The sequence below is a fragment of the Chiroxiphia lanceolata genome, chromosome 14 (assembly GCF_009829145.1).
Source record: "Chiroxiphia lanceolata isolate bChiLan1 chromosome 14, bChiLan1.pri, whole genome shotgun sequence".
NCBI classification, from domain to species: Eukaryota; Metazoa; Chordata; class Aves; order Passeriformes; family Pipridae; genus Chiroxiphia; species Chiroxiphia lanceolata.
This window is the reverse complement of record NC_045650.1, coordinates 7010968-7027266: the sequence shown is the minus strand read 5'-3', so window position 1 is coordinate 7027266 and position 16299 is coordinate 7010968.

Here is a 16299-nt window from a genome sequence, read left to right as displayed (position 1 = left end):
CAGAAAATAACTTTTAATTGGTATCTGAGTAAAACTGTGCACTGATATGCAAATATTTCCTTTGATCTGAAGAAAGCAAATAGCCCATTACTTGTAATTCTGTATTTGTCTGGTGAAAACGACCTGTGTCATTTGAGCTATTTGGTTGTTTTAGTTCTTGTGTTAGTGGCAGGGATGAGATAACTGGAACTGGAAAGAAGGAGGGTCAGACTGGTCACCTGGTGAATGCAACCCTGTACTAACTCCTTACTGTTCATAAAGCTGAAATTAGAGTTACATCACTTCAGAAATTAAATATCATTGTACAAATGGTTATATGCTAATGTACTGTAGTGAAGATTTTGGTGAACTTTCCCATCTCTGTAATTATAAAAAGGAAGCTAAAATTACTTTGTCATGACCAGAAAAGAACAGGTGCATCTTTACAAGAGAGTTTTTCGGAAGGAATACCATACTTTTGCTCCTATTTCTCAACAAATTTTGTGAGTCTTGAGTCATTAAGAGTTTATAAAAAACACTTTCAGTGGAAACAGAAAAGCCCACATGATTTGGTTAGTTTTAATTGTAGCAAGTTCTATTTATTTCTTCAAGAATCCAGAGGAAGTAGAGGTTGAAAATGAATGACAGAATGTTCCCTTCGAAATACAAGAGCTATCAGGTGTGTAATAAGGGCTCGGGGAAGCAAAGCAATTATGTAAAATTCAAAGGCAACTGGAGAACATAAACAGTTGGTATAGGAGTGAGAAGGGGAACTTGATATTCCATGCACGAGCAGTCTTAGGTGGTCATGGAATTTCAGGCAGTAATGGTGGATGAAAGACAGGACACCAAAGCACAAAGGAATTCCAATGAGCTCAAATAGGGGTCAATCAGGCTCAAGGGAATGCAAGACACTTAAGAAGACTATGAGTGGTTTAGTGGTCTGTATTTCTCTCTTCCCCAGCCTATCCTATTAATCTGTTTTCTAAGACTTTTTCCCTTGCCCCATTTCAATGAAAAAAAATACTCTTTTTCCCCTCCTGGACCTTGTAAGACCACTCCCAACATGTTCTCCGAGCAGCCTTGTTGTTTCCATCTTCTTCTAGGATCCAGATCAATCTTTCCTGCTGCTGTCCAGCAAGAAGCAATCCCCTTTGCCCTCCACAGCAGCATTTCAGACAAACTCAGTTTTCCTCTCTCATAGCTTCTGGGAACAAATGGGCAAGAAGGAAGAGGATGGAGCAAGTTTTATCCTAGGGAACAGGAGGTATAGACAATAAGACGTCTCTGCTCCTTCTTTTATCTGGGAATAGCATCTGCTCTGCAGCAAGGTGCTGCCTCATGGAACAACACACTTCAGCAAACTCTACAGCTCAGTCCAGCTGGATCTGCAGAAACCTTGCCTGTGTTGTACAGGTACTTTCTGCTTGTTATTAAGAGATGCTAAAATGGCCTGTGTGAGTTTGAGAACATGTCAACACACTCCATTCTTTCTTTCTTTGCCTGAATATATTAATTCTTTCCAAGCTTTAAAAGGCTAAAGCAAGATTAACTGTGATGGGGATGAGAGGACAGGCTCCAAATGTGTTAATGTCATTGTAGGCATCAAGGTGTCTGTACAACATTGATGAATTATTTCTAAAGTGTGACAAAAATTGATGTGAGAAGTTTGGAGCCTCTTGTGATGTATCCACCAAGAACCTCATCACCTGAGCACTTAGTTACAGTGATGGTAGTTACTCCTTCACTGGCAGAGAAATTCAGAAAATCAAATAAAATTGTGTATCTGTTTTTTTATTGAACTCCAATTTGCACTAACAAACAGGCATAAGGTTGACAAAATGTAATATGTTTTCTCTTTATTGGTAGAGTGATTGTGGGCTTACAGTCATGTCTCCCAATTAGAAGCAACTCTCCTTCCCCTTTGTGACAAGTAAGATATTTATCTAAGAATTAGGAAACCTCAAAAAAACCAAAACATCATCTTTTGTCATCCTGTTCCTGGTGAATATCAGTTTACATCAACTGGAAGTAAATCATGAGCATGCAATGTGACATCTGACTCTCCTGATGTCAGTGGGAGACTGTAATTCCTGTTTGTACCTATTAACTGCTTAAACCTACTTTTTGCCAATGGCTGCAATGGGCTTTCAGTGTCCTGGATTTCCCAGTATTTAATCTAACCATTACACAATAGCCAGAAAGGCAGAGGACTTTCTGCTTTGGTCAGTCATCCTTCCAATTTGCATTTCTAAGAATCAGCTGTCTCAGGTGCCCCATTTAGCAAATCTCATCTGCATTCCCAAATTTCTTGTTTATTCAGGGCCATAGCTCATACTGCTGGACTGTCTGACATAAATATATCCTGGTATCTGTTTAATTTGCATGTGGAATTCTATGTTCACAGCATGTTATGTCTTAAGTACTATATAAAAGTTGTTCTGAGATTCAGACAACTAGAAAAGATGCATTAACTAACAGAATACCAGTAATGTGTTAGTAAATATGAGACAAGATCCTATCATCCTGTAACAATTTCAAATATTTCTAAAATAACTGTTATTGAAAAGGATAACGCAATTCTGAGCTAAATAATTATTCCTCTTATAACATCATCTATCTTACTGAAAATTTTAAAGTGTGCAGAAAATGGAACAATACTACTCTTATACTGTGAAAGTAGAGGTTTTAAACGTGATTCATTTTCCTGTCAGACTATCTGCCTAATGCCAGACAAATTCTGTTAACATCTTTCAACCTTCCTCTCCCCTCTAAAATATTGATAATAAAACTGCTCTTCCCTCTCCTACCTTCTAGCACGTTGTGTTGGAGAGAAAAGCAGAGGAAGAGGGACTGTCTCTACTACAGTGATTTTACAGTGTAATATGTGATATTTAGCAAAACATGGCTCAACTTCTTCTTATATTTTTAATTAAAAAAGAAGGACAATACAAATACTGTTGACAGTAACAGGTACATTTTGTTCTGGACTACACAGACAACTCTCACCCTAATTTGACAGGAGTCAAATTCCTTCCATCTGAAGCCAGGCCTGCACTGCACATTCCCTCCTATTACTTCCAAACATTTCAGCCTTTGTGAATGGTACTTTCTGGAATCTCATGATAATAGATTATGCATGTTTTATATGTTGCCTCAGAGAACTGCATATTTTAATACCCATACATCTCACCCAGAAATACTCGATCTGCCAGTTTTGCTTTATCTACCCTTCATAGATAATCTGCCTTCTGAACAGAACTGAAAAGAGATTTTAAGTGATTTTAATACAGGAGGAAATCCAGCAGCTGGAGCCAACTGTTAAAAAATTTGAAGCCCTATTAATTTTTTATCACATGTCCAAAAGGACACTGCTTTGTGTAGATTATACAGTCATATTCAAATAAGTTTGGAAAAGAAGCTTCAGACATCGTTCTCAGAATAATTTTAAGTAATGGATAATGATGCCCATGAAAAGATGAGTGAGAAAAAAGGACAAGAAGAATCTATTTTGATCAACCAGCCAACTACAGAAGCATGTCAAACACATGCATTTTCATTTCCCTAAGAACAGGTTCAATGAAGCATTAAAGAACATATTACCACAGAGACAGCTGCATTCCAGCATACCAAATCAGGAGACGTACAGGTTACTTCCCTGATTTATGTATCCCATAGCATCCTCCTGCCAAGGCTGAGTCCCCTGACAGAGAGAGCAGACTAATTCTAAAGACATATGCTAGGCTTCATCTTTTCTCAGAATCTCAAGCCATTGTGATCATGGCAGAATTTGACACAGAAACTGAAAGATTTATAGCGCTCAGCCTTGCACGGCTTGCAAAGATTTCTAGAGATGACCAAAGCAGCACTTATTTCATACACTTAATAATTGTATCATAAAAGACAAATCAGTCTGTTTACAGAGATGAAGCTTCACAAAAATTGAATCTTTGTTCTAGACTTTTGACCTTTCTCTTTAAATTCTCAATGCATAGAACAAAGGACATAAACTTTCTGTATTCCCATTGCAGCTGGGATTTTTTTTTCCTCTTTTGAAGTTTTTCCTGTCAAAAAAACCCTAATCCTACTCACTTACTGCAAGATTTTACTCAGTATTCTTCAAAACTTGAACTGTGTCTCAGAAAACAGCATCACTAAATAGCAAAATGTGTAACAGTATCCCCTACCACCTTGAAATGGCAAATGAAAGCTCCAGATCCCTTGGTGTGTGAGCAAAAAGCACTGCTCGTATAGAAATGAAAGAAAATAATGTCAAAATTGTGATAAAAGATTTCAAACTGAAAGCAAAGTTAATTTTTCAATAGTCTAGTTCCATTACAGAGGATCAACACACACAGAGATATAAAAGCAGCAAGTTGTAGTTTAGCTTGAAGAAGTTTGGTGGCACGTCCATTCACAAAGCAAAAGTGTTCCCTAGTCCCCAGAAATGTATGAAAAGAAAATGTGTTCTCCAAGTCATCACTCACAATAAGCATGGCTGAATTCACCTAAGACTTACATGGGTCTTAAAAAGGCAGAAACCTGTACTGTGAAAAGTTTGGTTATGCTCCTATTACCAAATAAAGAGCAGATCATTATCACTGATGAGGCAGGAAAAGTTAAAGAAGTTCAAAATTGAAAATAAGACTAATTCCTTGTAGTGATTTAAGTTCAGTCAGGATCTTTCTTTGAGTATATTGTCATTGCATACCTTACTTAGAAATGCTTTGAGAAAAGAAAACAGTGGACCAAGCTGCCACAGGAAATTGGACAGCTGGCTTTTCCAGGAACGCTCCTATTTCTACTGCACTACCTGTTAAAGGAAAATTAGGAATAATTACATCAATCCTACCATGATGCAGAACAATAGAACAATTGATGCATTGGAAATACCTTTCAATCTAAATAACATGAAGAACAAAAAGTCTGTTGCGCTTCTCTGTGCAAATAGAATCATGTATAATGCCAGTCAGAAACTCTAATTTGCATCCCAAATTATTATTAAAAATAAAAAGATCACATTCTTTCTAATTATATCTATCACTCAAAGATGCCACTCTATACTTTATAGAATCTCTAGGAAAGCTATCAAGATTCATTTTACTCTCTGCAACTAAAATAAGAAAAAACCCCACACCACTATTAGGGGCCCAAAGGGCTTTATCCCCAGTTTTTGTACTCCACTAATATACACAGTTACCAAAAGAAACAAATTGTGTCAGGTCCTTGGTTGTATTATAGATAAAAGTTACTGGTTTTAAAAAGCACTTAAACTCAAAATATGTGACAAGACAAAGAAATGGTGCAAAAATTCAGTTGTGTTTTGTGAGATTAAAAATATTACACAAAAGAGCAAGCTCTGCAGAATATGTTGCATGATAAATACCACCACAAGTCCCTAAAAAAACCAGAAAACTGATCCAAAATGTTACAGTTTTCACGGCCATATTGTTCTTCACTTGTACAGAAGAGCTTTTCAGCTTCCCACTCGTACATCTAACAGAAACTTCTCACCAACAGCACAAACCTACACAGAAGGATCTCCAACCAAATACAGAGTAGCATTAAACAGACTGAATTCTGTTTACAAGGAGCAGTAGGGAGGAATTCATCAGGTGTATTGACTGTTAACTAACTTAAATACCATTTATTTTTAATAAATGCACTGCATGTATTCTTTCTCTAGGGAGTTGCTTCTAGTAACACCTCTATCTCCTGAAATACAGGCTATGAAAACACTTTCAGAATTACTATTCAGCCACCTCAGGGCAAAACCAAATTCAGTGTGGAAACCTCATGTAACTGAAACATCAATTATTAAAAATCCCAATAAAAAAGCCCCAACAATTCTTGCAGTACTTTGTCATGTTGTGTTATCAGTCTTCAATTGTGATTCTCATGAATGCAAAGATAACATCGAGCAGGCAAAGATAAACTGAAAGAAAGACTTGGCGTGTAAAAAGAATACACTGAATGTTGTACTGAGTGTACTGCAGACACCACACAAGGAATGCTCTTGAAGGCTGATCTATATAGCTACACATCATTATAATAGTTATCTTACTCACACAGATATGGCCCCCTAAGACATTTTTTTTTTTTGAAATCTTCCAGTAGGCAAACTCTGTTCTGTGCACATTTGTCAAAATCAGGGTAGAGATTTTTATAATTGGCACCCCCTCAGCCTGTTGTTTTCTTCACTTTCAGTCAAATGGCATTGAAAAAGGGATTGGAATATTTTCATACGTTCAAAATTGTGAGAAACTCTTATTTTCGCCATAATCCTTGAGTGAGTGACAGCTTCAGTGAGGACAAGCAGCAATGAGTGCTCCTGAAATATGTTTTGGTTTGTACATAAGAGGTAATGGTCATGAACCAGCAATCAGGAAGAAACAGAAACAAAACCTATATGGCACCACTTTTCTAAAATTTACTAATGCTGAAGAACCTCTAAACCAGACAGAAATAATCATTATATGTTTTTTCCACTTATGGCTACTCAGTGGTTGGTAAAAACTGCTCCCTCACTACCTGTCTGTGGTTATACTGTGGGAAAGCAAAATATCAGAAAGTTTTTAAATTGTACAAAAGCAAATCATGAGCACATGGCACATGGGAGGTTGTGATTTTGTGGAACATACAAAAAAATCCTGTTGTAGCAACCTCTTAAGAAAACAAAAATTAAACCCCTTTTAAATAGCTTTTACAGAAAGCTCTACAAGGCTTCTCTGGACATACACATCTATATGATCGATATGGGAGGTCCATTAAAAATTGCATTAAAAAACCGCTTCATTTACTCATACAATTTTGTGTAATAAACCACCTTAAGTGTGAAAGAATGAGCTTGAAGATAGAGATTGCATCTACTTGAATTCTGAAAGTGCCTGTACAAATGGATGACTGGGTACAAAAGTGAAACACCACCATAATAAAAAATGCCAGATATTCTGGTTTTCCATTACAACCATTATGGTGGGAAGGAATTACAACTGAAAAGAGAGAATTATAACTTGTTATCTTGATGTTAGTTGGTTTCGTTTTTTAAAATCAAGGAACTGTGCTGAAGGAGGATTATAAGAAGATGAAATCTAAGCAAATAGATAGGTCGAATATTTCCTCCAAATTCTGGAAATGTCACCTCTTAATTATTCTGTCAAAAGAATTACATGAGCTGGGAATGTCCTGGAACAAAATAACATAATTTTGACTTTGCAATTTGCCAGATGTTCAGCTAATGCCAGGTTGCACAGCGGAGAAAATTCTACCTGGAAAATAAGATTATTCTGTTCATTTCTGTACAATTATTTCATCTTGATCTGCCCCAGGTATTAAACGTTCCAGTTTTCTATGGATCTTCTATGTGTGGGTAGCACTAAAAATTGAATTCTGTATTTTAAAATTTCCCACAAGGTTTAATTGCTAGTGAAACCCATTTGATTGCTTTACTGTTTTACCCTGAAGTGTTTATTCTCAATTTTCATTATCTAGAGCATTTTGCAACTTGTGTTTTTCCCGTTGACAGGCAAGAAATACAAGTCATAGAAGCATTCCAGTAAAACACGTTAGACATCATGATTATGTGATCAAGTACATCCTGCAGAGGATCATAGAAATAGATTAGAGAAAGATGGGAGTCATTGTACTTCAAAGCTTAAAATGTCTGCAGGGATTAGGGGGATGTTTATGACTGCTGAGTTTGGACATATTCCCTTATCTGATCTCAAGTTCTTTTGACAAAGCAAGCAAGGCATAGCAATGAGCTAAATGGACCATGTGTCAACCTACCAGGAGGTACAGTAAGCAGAGCTTTCATTGACAGCAGCGTAGTTATTTGGAGGACAGGACCCACACCTAGTTCTACTGTAAAGAAAAAAAAATTATTATTTCTGGCCTTTTAATCTGGCTTTGAAATTGCACAAGATGAGCACATTCAGATAGATAGAGATACGATATAATAGAGGAAGAAGAACAAATAAGAATTCCCAAGCACATATTCTTTAGTTGTAAAATTTATCTTTAAAAGTATGTCTACTGTGGCTGTAGGAAAAATGCAATTATAGTTCAGAACTAGCAGCATTTTCTTTAGTTACTGAAAGTAACAAAAGGAGCCAGAGATAAAGCACAGTATGGAAACTAAATCCTATGAATAGTATGTCCTTTATTTTTAAATAGTTTCGATATATTCAAGTTTCTATACCTATATCTAACAAACACATGGAGTCATACCCTCAGAATATCCTTTGTTGGAGTATTTTCATTAAAGATTCTATTTTACTGCCTTTTTCACTTCTGCATTATTTTAGTGAAATGAGTAGTAAAATCCTTATTTTTAATTTTTACTTTCATTATCCTTCAGTGCCATCAGCAAAATTCTTGCTTTGAGGCTTTCCTTGTCAACTTTGTCAGACAACTTTACTTAAGGCATCAGTTTCACTAGAGTCACTGAGCTTAAATCTGCACCCATGTTGTCACTTCCTCTGCTCTGTAAAGAGCTTCTGTGACTATTTAGCAGAATTGTTATCTCAAAAGGTAGAATACTCAGTGTTAGACCTAACCTCATCTTGAATACCTGTCGACTCTCCTGAATATAGTTAGCTTAAAAAACGTGTAGAATAATCTAGATGTTTTATTATCCTTTGACAAGGGTAAAATTGAGTGATTCTCAAGCAAATGGTGTAATAAAGGTTCTTTAACTCCATTGTACTAAAGGCATAATGTGCACAGAACAAAGTACTTCGGAAGAACCATTTGGCTTTCACAACATCTGAAATGACTTATGTTAATGAGCTTGTGCCTAATAATAAAAGAAAGCAAACGATATCCATTTCCTTATGAGTTATCTCATCTTCTTCAGGGAAAAGTTTTTAATAAGAATACTCTTTAAAATAAATAAGTAAATCTGTAGAGTATTGTTTTAATTCTCAATTCCAATAAAATATTTTTATTATAAACCTGCAAATAACCTATTTTTGTATGAAACTGCTTGATGAAAGCATGTTTTTGCATTATCTTCTCAAAAGTTGGGGTTAGTATTATATACTATGAGTATTTTATAAATACTGACACTTTCTACTGATGTTGAAACGTTACATAACTTTTCAGATGACAGCAGTAAAGTTGCATTCAGTCATGTGCACTGAGATGACAAATCTAGATTAAATTCCTATTCCTGTAAGTTTTCCATCAATCATAGGTGATACAAATCCAAACCTTGGCTCTCTCAATACCACACACTTCCAAATCCAGTAATTATTGAATGTTAAGGAAAACCAGCCTTGAATTTTGAATTTATATCAACTCAGAGAAAAGGAATTCATCAGCATAGTGAAGAGCAGCTGAGAAATCACTTTCCTTCCCTCCCCAGTTTATTTCAGTGTAATTAAAAGGAGTTGTGTATATGTATATTTATATTAGATTCCATTACTAGCATTAAAGAACTACCTCAGCACATAATTCCCTTTTTCATCATTCCTGTGACATTTTAAACAGGAGAGTAAAACATCATTTCTGTCCTCTGCAGCTTGCCAGAGGAAGAATGCTGCAAGTCCTGAGTGACAATGAATTACACAGAAAAAATGGCACTGTGTCTTTACCACAGAGAATCACCACATCTTTGTGAAACTGGACAGTTAGGTTTGTCTGTCTTTATTCAAGGAAACTAAATAAGCTTTATTGAAAAAGCAAGACAGTAACTATAATACACTCCACCTAAGTAAATGGTGTTACTGGATATTATCAGTTACAATTCAGTTAGTTGTGTAACAATCTTATACCTTAGTAGCATACATATATTAGTGCCTTACAGTACCACGCTTAAAGCATCCTCAGAGTTAGTGCTCAGCCTCTCTACTTCATTAAATGCCTAAACCATAATTCGAACAATGAGAAATTGCTTTTATATTATTTTCTAAAGATAGTCTACTCTGTTCATCCTTGGTTTTTTAAGCTTTAAATTGTATAAGGCACATCTTATCCTGTAGCCTCCATCCTGCATAGGATTTGACATGAATTTTCTTTTTTATATAGAATAGAATGGATAGTTATTTTCTGATTCTTAATTTGTTGGATTTTTCAGCTGCTGTGGTGTAGAAAGAGTATAGGAGAGTAGGGGAAACAATGCCCATTCTCAGTTAGTTTCTGATCATAATGTAGTATCATGTGATTTTACACACCTTTCTGCCCATGATTTTATTCCATTATCTCCCCGCCATTCAATCACCTGTGTTTGTCATCTGCTTTCTGACACTTTGATCCTTAGCTTACTTGTGACAAGCAATTCACTTCAGTGAACTCTTGTACATGATTCTGGTAACATTTTGTAGGACAAGAAAATACCTTCATTTTTACATTCCAATCATCTGTGCTTCTTCAGTTTGCTCTTGCTAATACCCCTTTGCAGTAATTGTCTAGGTCATTTGCCTGAGGGAAAAGCATCATTACAGCTCAGACTTCCTTGAAAATTGCTATCTTTTCACTTTAATTTGAAATCAAAGCTTCATCAAGCTTCTGCTGTAAACACTGGGTTTGTCATGATATTTTAAGCTGTTGTCAATAAACTAGATGCAAGTTCTATTGGCCTATTGGTAGTCCTATTGTATTAGTCAACACCAGAAATGCCAAATCTGCTTGAAAGCTGTTCTGGCTCTAACCTCAGATCCTCTCTATTGGTTTATAGGCTGACACAGACCTCAGACCATGCATAACCAGTCTGCTGTGTTTTCACTAGATTTAATTTGTAGCCCAAATGTGTCTTTAGAATAATCTGATGCCCTTTATGTTCAAGTCTTAAAACTTGAGTGCTCCATTTCCATGGTGTAATTATTCTGAAAGCCTTCCTTGATTGCTTTATATGATGATTATGTAAAAAACCCTGTAAACTCTGCTTTAGAAACTCCTCTTCAGATCATTTCAGTCAGTATTTCTGTAGATTGTTCCAACTGGTACCAGAGACTGTGCTGTCTCTCAGAAAGTATGAATTTTGCTTTCTGCTCTAATTTTTTCATCGTTATCTGTAACTCTACTGGTTCTTTTTATAAAAAAGCAGATTCTTTTTACAAAAAGGTAGAGCACTGGCAGAGCCAGTCTCCCTTAAGTAATATCAGGGCCTCTCCTGGTGTCTGTTGTGGGTATGGATGGTATTGCTTGGAAAAATGATGAGAGAAATGATGTGACTGGTTGCACTTGGGTCAATCATTTTAACCAGCTGGATAGAAGAGTTGGGTGACTTATTTAGGGAGATTTCCTTTCATTCATTTAATCTTCCCGACATTTTAAAAGTTCTTATTGAACAAGAAACATCAAAACAAAAGAATATAAAAGAACTTCTCCCCTTGAATTTCAGCAATCGAAATTGCATCTGAATTTGCACTTTGAACTTCAACTACTTGAGTAGCCAGCAGTAGCAAATCCAGACTAATGACTTTTTTTGATTGGTACATATCATACTGTTAGACAGAGAAATTTGAAACTACATGCAAAAAGAGGAGGATAAAGTGCTTTGAAGAGAATGTAAAGTAGACCTGAATCCATGCTTGTGTATCCACTTGCACTTCCATTAGTGGAACATAAGCAACCATCACAGGCTGTTCCATGGCCAGGCTTCCTCAGGATTTACTTGTTTTCTGAGGACATAGCACTGCCTCAAGAATGATTTGCAAATTCTTTGTAATTCAAGAACACTGATAGAAGCCAGTTTGCTAGTGTGGAGATGGTGGGGGAGAGAGCTAAACACTTTATAACACCAGTTTAGTCACAGTAAACATCTACAGTTTTATAACTGCATTCTGAAAACATAAATAACCTGTTCTTTCTATAACTGTGTTTGCTCATACCTTCCCAAAGTTAGTGCTATCAGTTTAGAAAGTGCAAATCTGCTCGTGCTATGATGATCTGAATTTTTCTGTTGGATTTGAGGAGCCACACTTGCACTGATCATAAAAAAAAGAAGAGAATGTCAGCAGCATCAGCTCTTGTTGAGAGTACCCTCTACAGTTCTGTCTCCTTTGCTTTTTCCAGAAATAATTCTACCCTCAACTTTTTGTGTATTAAAACTTATGACATAAGCTGGGTCTTTAGTGGAATGAGTATGAGGAAACTTCTGTTTTGGGATCATTGCAAAATGCAGCATTTACTACAGTTAACAAAACTCTCTTGGTTTCCAAGGATAGAACAAACCAACCAAAACAGTATTTGTTGAATGTAATACTAATAAAAATCCTTTTTCTTTTCTGTTAATATGCTTATAGCCAAAGATTTACGACTTGTGCTTTCCCCACTTAGTAAGGATCACATCATACCAACCAGGTTAGTATTAAAATATTTAGTGCCACCATGACCTATTGAGCATTAGGGTCTTAAATTGAATTTTCAAGCCTGTAACTTGCATCAGTGTTACTTTTTTTTATGGAGCAGCTTTTTTTGAGAGGATGTCTGTTTTACAATGAATTTGTATTTGAAAAGGCACTTATGAAAACGCAGTTCCAGTACACATGTTGCACCTGACAGATGACTCATTTTAATATGATGTACTTCATCTGAGCATCGTTAAACAGCACTGAAAGCTTGTTTTCACATGACCTGACACCTTTGCATTTAATTTCCTTCTCCCTGTAGAGAAAATGTATGTTAGCATTTTGCCACAGAGATTCCTCTGTGCGTTGTCACACACTATGATGGAAATAGTGTGAAAATGCCCTTCACTTCTCTAGATCTAGAACAGCTGGGAGCTCTCTGCCTTCAGTGAGTTTCCATCTATTCCTTTGTAAGATAAAAGTATTTTACTTTGTTCTTTATGTACCTCTTGTTTTACATTCCAGGTGCTCAATTAATGTTCTGTTAAATTGCATTTCTCCAGGTTTGGTCTGGAGTAGCTCACTGACGCCTGACAACATCACTGTTATTCTGGGCACCTCAGTGAAAAACTTAATTACAAATAAAAGGAACTTAGAGTTGTCTTGATAGAATGTTTGTGATGAACTGCATGAGAAAACTTGTGGTTTTGGGATGCTATAGACTAAGGCGATTTGTTAGGTCTGAAACATGAATTTCAGAAATTAATCAATACACTAGTCAATGCTAAAAAAATCCCTTCTGTGCATTTTGTAATAAATGGAAGAAGAGTTAGATCCTCAACTGAGCAATGTTTTTAAATTCAAATTCCCTTTTTCCAAACTAATCGAAGTGACACATTTCCTATGCTAAATTGTTTCAAATGTTGAAGTCCTCTATCTGCTGCTTGCCTTCTCATCATAAAATCATAAACAAGTTCTACTCTGACTTAGTATTAATCTTCTCTTGGTGTAGTATTCAAGAAGAGTTTTCTAATCAACATTCTATTGACAGGTAAATTTGCAAGAAAATCTTCTTTGATCAATAGGGCTAGTTTAAAACTCTCCCTGCCATTTATAAAAACTGTTAGTCTGCTACATCTTTGCTTGAGTAAGAAACTATATTAGATTTCCTCTTTTCTCTGTCGTAGTGAGTCATCCAAATAAAGTATGACAGAAACTGTCAGTACCCCCATAGCTCAACTAGCAAGGAAATTAACTCCAACTGTGCGTTTAGACAAGATCACACATATTCTCCCCCTAATATCAACTTTGTGCTTCTCTCTTTGTTTGATTTCACACAGCTTACTCTCAAGTTCCAAGTGTTTCAACATTTATAAACAGGTACTTACAAAACTGAGCTGGTTCAGGTCAAACAGTATCAAAACTGAATATCCCGAGGAGTTTTTCTGACAGCTGGTCATCAGTTCTCAAACTGTGTGTATTGAAAGCATTCAGAAGGCAAATACTATAATAAACTCCTATTTTACTGTGTAATTTTTCATTTACACTGGGATTTTGAAATTAAAGGGTTCCATGTAAATTATTTTCTCAGTTTTAGACAAAACCTTACCTTTCCAAATGTGTTTCATTTCTAAAAGGTGTAAAGACATTAGGAACGTCCTATCTAAGAGTGATACTGCTGAAAGTATGTTCCTTTCCATCACATATGCAGTAGAAGCTGCCATGTCCTGTATAACTTTATTTTCTTGCAAATAGGCTAAATAGGGTCTGAGAGTACAGATGTAATGTTTGGCATACAAGAACAGTGTTTCATGTGCTCTGCCTTTAAAAAAAAAGAAAACTAACACCCCTTACCCCATCACAGTCACATGGGTTTTTTCCCCTTCTCAGTTATTCAGGACTACATTTAATTAACAAAGTTAAAATTATGGGGCTAGTATAGTTGTATAGTAAAATTATGGGGTTGTACAGTCCCTTAGGTTCATTGAGATGGTGGGGCTTTACTGCAAACTAAATGTGACTAAGGGATGAAGAATTTAGGACCCAGAAATTATGATGATAATATTCTTGCTTCTGGTTTTAAGGAATACTGCATCTTTCTTCAAAAGTGACTTTGCAGCAAGAATCCTAAAAATATAAAGTTTAAGTCATTATAAGTACATATTCTCTGGGCTTAGAGTTACATTTTTAAAGGCAGAGAATTCTTGGTTATATCAAGGTGAATTGCATTTGTGGACCTCTCAAATATACTCATTACCTCTGAAAAATCTTTCTTAGGCTTAGTTCTGCTATATCCTTCTTACTGAAAGATGTGAAGTCAGATTTCCCAGTTATTATTAAAGTCTGTGTCACAGTGTATAAAGACATATATTACATAGTGTATGAAGAATGGAAAAATAAATATTAATTAATATTACTAAATCTGTCTGTATTCTATCCTCTTTTCCCTAGAACAGAAAAGTCCTAGCTCAGACTGAATTTTACGAGCTCAGTTAAATGCTGATTATTCTTTTCTTGGTACCCAGGGCATCAACAGCACACTCATCTGACTCTCCGAGCACCATTAAGTCAAGTCCCTGTTGCTACTACAGAGTGTTACTGGTGCACATAATTATATCTGCTCTGTGTTTATCAGCAGGGTTCACTCTCCAAATGGCCATGTTCAAAAGTGATGTTTCCTGTGGGCTACCTCGTGAAGATCCAGCACTGCGTCAGTAAAACTCCTCTCCATCTGTTCCAGGGTGCTCTTAACTACAGATCTGGCTTCACTCTGGAGAGGGACTGTCTTTTAACTCACACACCACTTAGAAATGTAACATTCCAAGCAGCAAGAAATAAACCATTGACTTTGAGCCGAGCACTAGAGTAATAAAGAGGACAAGGTAAAGTGCTGCTATGGAAATATTCACAAAGGAAAAAAGAAATAATTTTAATTGCTGAGTGTGACTGGCAGCTTCTTTTCTGATTGAGATCATCAATAGTATTTCTTTCCTATGAGAAGCTGGGAATGTTTTGCTCACAAAAATAACAGCTAATAAATGCAATTAGTTTGTTAAGATACTCTCCTGTTTTACAAATCTCATTGACCTTTGGTATTTCCTTTATTTCTACTAAGCTCTAAGAATTTGGATCATGTTTTTCTGAAGCTGGTGTTTATTTCGTTCTGATAACTTTGAGGTGTGTTACATGTGTATTGTATTACACTGCAGGCTATAGAGGCAAGATAATGAAAGCAGTACAATCTCTGAACATGATGTGAAATGTTCAACTTTTTTTTTTGTAACAAAATTAATTCTTTCAGAGCAATTTGCTGCTCTATCTGTTTTGCTTTTAAAAAACCCCAAATCCATGTAGCTGCTGTGCTGAGCAGGACCAACACATATTTTTTGGCAAGGCCTACGTATTTTGGCCACAGGCTGAGAGATGAAAGCTATGACAGCTCTTCAGAGCACCAAAACCAGTTTACATGAAGCCAATTGAGAACCGAAATAATATCTAGCCTTTAGTTGGGTAACAGCCGAACTATATAATAATAATTACTGCTATTTATATTGGTTGAATTACCTGATAAGGTAACAAGAATTTAACAGCAGCTTAGTTTGAGAATGTGTTTCGCTGTATATTCAGCTTTATGTGGAACAGTTTCTTTCAGATTTAATCATGGCCCAAATTTTGGGTAGTACCTGTGGGCTGTAAGAAGTTCACATAGGTATTAGTTAACTTTCAAGAAGAGTTGAAAAGGACCTTTGTATTAAATTTTTTGGGTATATTTGATCTCTGATGGCTACCTGTGAAAGAAATGGTAGTTTCATAGTAGAATTTTCTGTCCCTTACAATTTTTCCATTTGATAATCATTAGTCAAGATCATGACGGGTGTTCAAAGTTAACTGTAGAACGAACACTCTTAATTCCAGTTTTGAGAACTTTTTAGAGCACAAAAACCAACCAACCAACACATCAGCCCAATGGTCTAATAATATATAATTTTTTCCAATTTTGCTTTTATTTATATTAGTTTTTTTTTCA